Source organism: Heptranchias perlo, chromosome 30, assembly GCF_035084215.1.
Source record: "Heptranchias perlo isolate sHepPer1 chromosome 30, sHepPer1.hap1, whole genome shotgun sequence".
NCBI classification, from domain to species: Eukaryota; Metazoa; Chordata; class Chondrichthyes; order Hexanchiformes; family Hexanchidae; genus Heptranchias; species Heptranchias perlo.
The window spans coordinates 9,216,859-9,222,858 of record NC_090354.1 but is presented as its reverse complement, the minus strand read 5'-3'; the positions used below and the strand labels follow the sequence as shown (position 1 = coordinate 9,222,858).

At 44.5% G+C, this 6,000-nt stretch overlaps 1 protein-coding gene across 4 annotated transcripts in view; it reads left to right on the top strand.

Moving 5' to 3' along the window:
• The first annotated feature begins 4,030 nt into the window (after positions 1-4,030).
• raraa (retinoic acid receptor, alpha a) overlaps positions 4,031-6,000 on the top strand; it is a 484,346-nt gene continuing 482,376 nt past the window's right edge. For all 4 annotated transcript variants that reach the window (XM_067968843.1, XM_067968840.1, XM_067968839.1 and 1 more), the window contains exon 1: positions 4,031-4,145. The gene's annotated coding sequence lies outside the window, so the exon portion shown is untranslated. The remainder of the gene's footprint in view (positions 4,146-6,000) is intronic.

Genomic DNA, 6,000 nt, shown 5'->3' with positions numbered 1-6,000 from the left:
ATCAGATATTACAATCCCCAAATTACCCTTCTACACACACACACACACACACACACACACACACGTACGTCACTGCCTTTCATACCTACACTAATGGCTATCCATTTGAAACATCCCCTGCTGATGTCTGCCAGTCGACATGATGATGTGTCTGAGAATTGACTAAACTTTTCTGAACTGTCAGTAGATTAGAGTGACAGACAGCACTGGGACTCAAAAGCGCAAACGTTTTGATCATGATTATTGGGCCGCCTCAGGGCTATTTTAAACAAATCCGATGCATTGGCTTCACTTCAGAGAAATAAAGTGGGTTTTATACAATATGGCTAGAGAAGGAATTGACTCATCTTGTTCGTGTGTTCTGTAGAGTGGACACAGGGGAGCAGCAGTCAAAGATATGCCAAGAGCCCCTATTTAATTTTCTCACTGCCGCTGCTCCAAGTTAAGCCAGTACACTTACAATTCCCATCACTAAAAACTGAGGGAATCCGAGTCTGCATGTTTGGCTTTAACTGGGTACCTGACATCAGCTGATAAGGGACAGGAAAATGGAAAGGCTTGCAGAGGTTGGGCAATTAGTGTAAACTCTCTCTTATGTTGTTAGTCTGAGAGTTTTTTTTAAAATTGTGCAGGAAATTGACATAAAAAGCTTTAAGTACTTTAAAACTTTTAGACTTTGTAATGCTTTCATACCATGATCCTCCTGCTATGTGTACAAAAGTACAGATGAGGTCCTGTATAGGATAGTGCAGTCTTCACTCTGTTAAAAGGCAGTAATGTATCTTGGGGTTGAGATGGAATCATAAACCTTGAGTAAAGTTAGAGCAGTTAAACCTCATGTCACTGCTACATTGTGCTTTCTGTAATTTGTACGAACTTTAATATTACTTTGCTTGCAGGTTTTTTCCCTTGGGGCTTGATGGTAGACAGCAGTCGGGATGGGGACTGCTCTTGCTGTCGAATCATCTGACTTGGACAGAAGTGTTACCTACCACATGACTTGAAAGGCATTGATGCTGGATTTATTCTGCCACATGTTGCAGGAGATGTTTTAACCATATTTTCTGTCATTTGAGCTCTTCATTAGGGGTGTGTTTTATTAATTCAGCTCACTGAATCAATGCTGTAAGACATGCAGTCGTTTGGGAGGTGCTTGAAAGTGCAGGAAGAGAGAAGAGAAAAAAAAACTTCCTTGAATCCTATCCATTGCTAGCTGACAATAACAATGTCCTTGGCTGTGACTTGAGGAAAAACCTATGACTCAGTTTGTGACATATTGAAGGGAAAAAAATGTCCCCACCCTAGAGCACAAAAGTCTCCTTTGTTGTACATTTGTTGTTTGCATAAAGTCACTTCGTGAATCCATTCTGAGTTCAATTACTGTCAAGGTGGAAGAGGTTGAGTTTGCATCTGAAGCAGTGACACATACACAGGAAACAGGGCAACTTTATGCTCAAAATGATGAGGGGTTTTGATGGTGCAGATGGGGAGAAATTGTTTCCACTGGCAGGAGGGTCAGTAACCAGAGGACATACAGATTTAAGATAATTGGCAAAAAAATCCAAGGGAGAAATGAGACTTTTTTTATGGAGTGAGTTGTTACAATCTGGAATGTGCTGCCTGAAAGGGTGGTGTAAGCAGTTTTAAAAAGTGTGTGTGTGTGACATTTGCAGGGCTATGGGGAAAGAGCAGGGGAGTGGGACTAATTGGATAACTTTCAAAGAGCAGGCACGATGGGCTGAATGGCAGCCTTCTGTGCTGTATGATTCTATGATAGTTAGGCCTTCTGTGCACTACATATTCTGATTTGTGCTGTAATACTGTCCATTGCCATCATTGTTAGTTAGCGTCACTGAATCTTTGGGGGCAATTTTAACCTAACCCACCCGTCGGGAAACTGACGGGATCAGGTGCAATACTGGTCTTGCACCCTGTCCAATTTTACTCTCCATTGAAGACAGTATTGGGTGAGGTGTAAGACAGGTGTTTTATCCACCCAGTGAGTGAGGTTAAGATGACTCTCATTGAGTACCAAGACTTCATATTCCAGTATATCTTCAAACAGGGAAGAGACAGAAAGCTTATAAAAAGCACAAACTGTTTGCTAAATGCTTTCACCATCTTTTCAGTTCCCTATTGCAGAACAGAAACTGTTATGGATTACTATAGCCATTAAGTCACTTTTGTTTGTACATTAGGGTTAGTGTAGCAGTGGCACTGGAGACAATTCTAATGGCACAGACGTTTTGTGATATCAGGCATTCCATGGTTCAAAGTAGTATGGTACAAATCTCTGATTATAGGTCAGTCTCAACCAGGCTCTATTCTAGAATAAAGAAGTGTGTTAATTAAATCTGTCAGGCTGGGAATGCCAATGCAATAATCTGTTCTAATGAATGGTTACACCTGAAATGGCAACTTGTCTGTTCTCCCTACAGATGCTGACTGACTTAATTGTTTACAGCATTTTCTGCTTTTAAGAACATAAGAAATAGGAGTAGGAGTAGGCCATACGGCCCCACGAGCCTGCTCTGCCATTCAATAAGATCATGGCTGATCTTCGACCTCAACTCCACTTTGCAGCCCGATCCCCATATCCCTTGCTTCCCCTAGAGTCCAAAAATCTATCTGTCTCAACCTTGAATATACTCAATGACTCAGCATTCACAGCCCTCTGGAGTAGAGAATTCCAAAGATTCACAACCCTCTGAAGAAATTCCTCCTCATCTCAGTCTTAAATGGCCGACCCCTTACCCTGAGATTATGCCCCCTAGTTCTAGACACTCTAGCCAGAGGAAACAACCTCCCAGCATCTACCCTATCAAGTCCTCTCAGAATCTTATGCTTCAGTGAGATCACCCCTCATTCTTCTAAACTCGAGTATAGGCCCATTCTACTCACTCTCTCCTCATAGAACAACCCTCTTATCCCAGGAATCAACTTTTTGTTTCAGATTTGCAATTTGTTTTTGCAACAATTGGCCTCTATTCCTACATGAAGTGGGGGTGGAGGGGGAGCTCTACATGGTCTTAATAGCTGCATAAATCAGTAGTTTTTGGTACCAGGATCTAACATGATCCAGGTGCAGTCTCAAATAGTAGCCTAACTTAATAAAGTAACAGAGGAAGTTGATAGCTGCATTGTCTCCCTCTCTTTTCCAATATGCTAGCTACCTTTGCACCTCTCCAGCTAATGTGCAGAGATTCTATGGGTGACAGTGGCTGTCTGGTAACTTGTCTAAGTAGCTATTTGTTTCAAAGATTTAATTGAGTTTTTAGACTGAACTTGACAGCCCTGACAGATACCCAGTTGGTGAATTCTGTGTTTCAGTGCAGACAAATGTGTGCTAGGAACTGACAGAATTAGTGTGCCAGTGACAGTGGCAGAATGGGTATCACTGCAGAAATGATAAACTGTAACCCAGGGGAGCTAGGACCTGGTGGAGTTGGCTGACAGCAATAGGGGAGTTGTGACTGACTTGGTGGGCTTTGTAGTGGGTAATGTAAGTACCTTTGATGCGCCCTAACTCAATGGGTACAGGAGCTGGTAGCTGATGCTGCAGCAGGGGGTGCTTGACCTTGTATTTTGTTTACTGTAAAGTGCTTTGGGACAGCCTGAGGTCATGAAAGGCACTATATAAATGCAAGTTTGTTCTTTCTTTGACCTGGGCGTAAGATGGACAAGTGGTTAGTCAAATAGCGTTGACCTGGCAGTTGGTGCCAGAACGGCAGGCTGCAATCCAAAGGGCTCCAAATCCCACCTATTGATTACAACCAGTGGGACTTGTCAGTTTGTCAGAACCCGACAGTTGCTGCGAGGACTCGGCAGTCAAAGATGGAAGGGGAGGAGTTCCAACACAACGGGCGCTAGGACCTGGAAGTCGGTGATAGAACACAAGGCGCTGATCCAACGGGTCGAACGGGAGGTGCTAACCCTGCGGGCGCTAGGACCCGGTAGTCGAGCGGGAGGTGTTGACCAAGCGGGCGCTAGGACCCGGTGGTCGAGCGGGAGGTGCTAACGCGGCGGGCGCTAGGACCCGGCAGTGCTTATCCCGAGCGGCGGTGCGAGCTGATGTTCCCCCGGTTGTGCCGAAACGTCTCTGAGGAGCTCGCCGGATCGGAGCAGCAGCCGCCCGGCCGCAGACAGTGAGTAGCAGCCCCGCGTACAGGCATATACGGCTCGCTCCCCGCCGGGGCCCCTACCCTGCACAACTTTACCCTGCACTCCCAGCCCAACCCGGGCCCCTCCACACAGCCAGCCCAGCCGGGACTCGCCGAGAGGCGGGGGAAGAGGCAAATCGAGAGGCGGGGCTGCAGGGGAGCCCCAGGCGGGGCCTAGGAGCACCAAGGGGAGAAATTTAAATCCTGCCTGTGAAAAGTTTACCAAAGGCAGCAGTGCCTCCCCAGAAATGCTGGTGCTGGTCCCAGTTGGGTTTGAGGGCAGGTTGTCGCCGTTAAAAGTTAATTTGATTTATCAGGAATTACCTGAGATCAGTTTTGGACTTGAATCTGCCGCATTTCCTTGTGGGTTTTAAAAAATATTTATATATTTAAATGTTTACCTTTTATTGTTCGAACATAATTGGCTATTAATTATCTTGTGGAAATGTTTACAGTTACTGTCAAAACTAAATGTGATCAGCTTGCATTAAGGTAAATCATGTAACTTGGCTCTGATAGTTTGAGATGAGTGTTATTGCAGTGAGGGAGGTACTTTCAACGTGTTGTTTGGGTTTATTGTGAAAGTTTGTTTGTTTTATTTTGCATTTTTTTTTCTCTTCTCCTCTCCCCTTTCTCTCCTGAAGGTACTGGTTCCCTGTTGGGATCTGGTTCCACCGATGCCAGCCGCACTGGTGCCTCACTGAAGTTGTTCACCTGTGGACCTAGGCAGCTGTTTGACTGTGGGTGGCATCACAGTCAAGCCTGATCCCATCCTCGCCTGATCATACACATGGGGTCACTGGCTAACAATCAAGAGCAAGAACCTTGCAGATTATTTAATAACTTATACACTAGCTGTGTTATTTACTCAGTATTTGGTGGTTGATTGTCACTTGCTTGGGTGTACAGTGATTCCATCGCAGTTGTTTATCGACATCGAAAACTTGGACTAACTTGCCATGCAAAAATTGGATCATGGTAACAGCCTGCTTGCAGTTTCTATACCTGGCCTCTGCTAAATTAGCTCTCAGCTAGGATGGCAGTGAGCTACCGCAGTTGACATCAGTTCCCTGGGCTAGGGAGGGGAAAAAATTAGCAAGAGTTTGGAGTATTGATCACAGTCTACTGACTCCTGCTGGAAGCATGGATGTTGAGTGAAAACTAGACAAGACTGGGATGTGATGCCTTCCAAGGTGGAATAGCCTGCCACGCCAATGCTCACTGTTTAGACTTGCATGTTGAATGGCCACTTGAGTGAAGTAACAGAGGATTGCTGGTGCCAGTGTTTCTTTACCGTGGCAAAAGTCAGCACCTACAGAACGGGGACCTGGCTGGAAACATTTCTAAGCAAAATGAATCCCATGAACTTAATGTAGATCTATAAAAATAATAGATATCCTTGAGTGATTCCAGGCATGTAATCTCTTTGCGAAGTTTTATAAACTGCACCAACAGCATCTGAGCCCCACTGAGTTTGGTGCCTTGTAATCAGTATGAGGTAATCTATTATTTTCTGCACGTAGTACAATGGTGATAGAATTTCTTGGTAACAAAGTGCACATTATTTTCTCAGTCAATTTTTAGCAATGACATTGCAGTTGTTTAAGCTTCAGTGGACATCCTTGTGCATCAGTTCCATGCAATATCACTCGAGAGTCCTAGTTGGCAAGAGAAATGGACCTAAAACTAATCATCTTGTGAAATTAATGTTGTAAATTATATTTTAAAAATTCTTCAGTGATTCAAAGGGGCTCTTCCAGTATCCTGGCCAACATTCCTTCCTCCATCAATAACAAATTAGCGGTCATTCATCTCATTTCTGTTTATGGGATATGGCTGC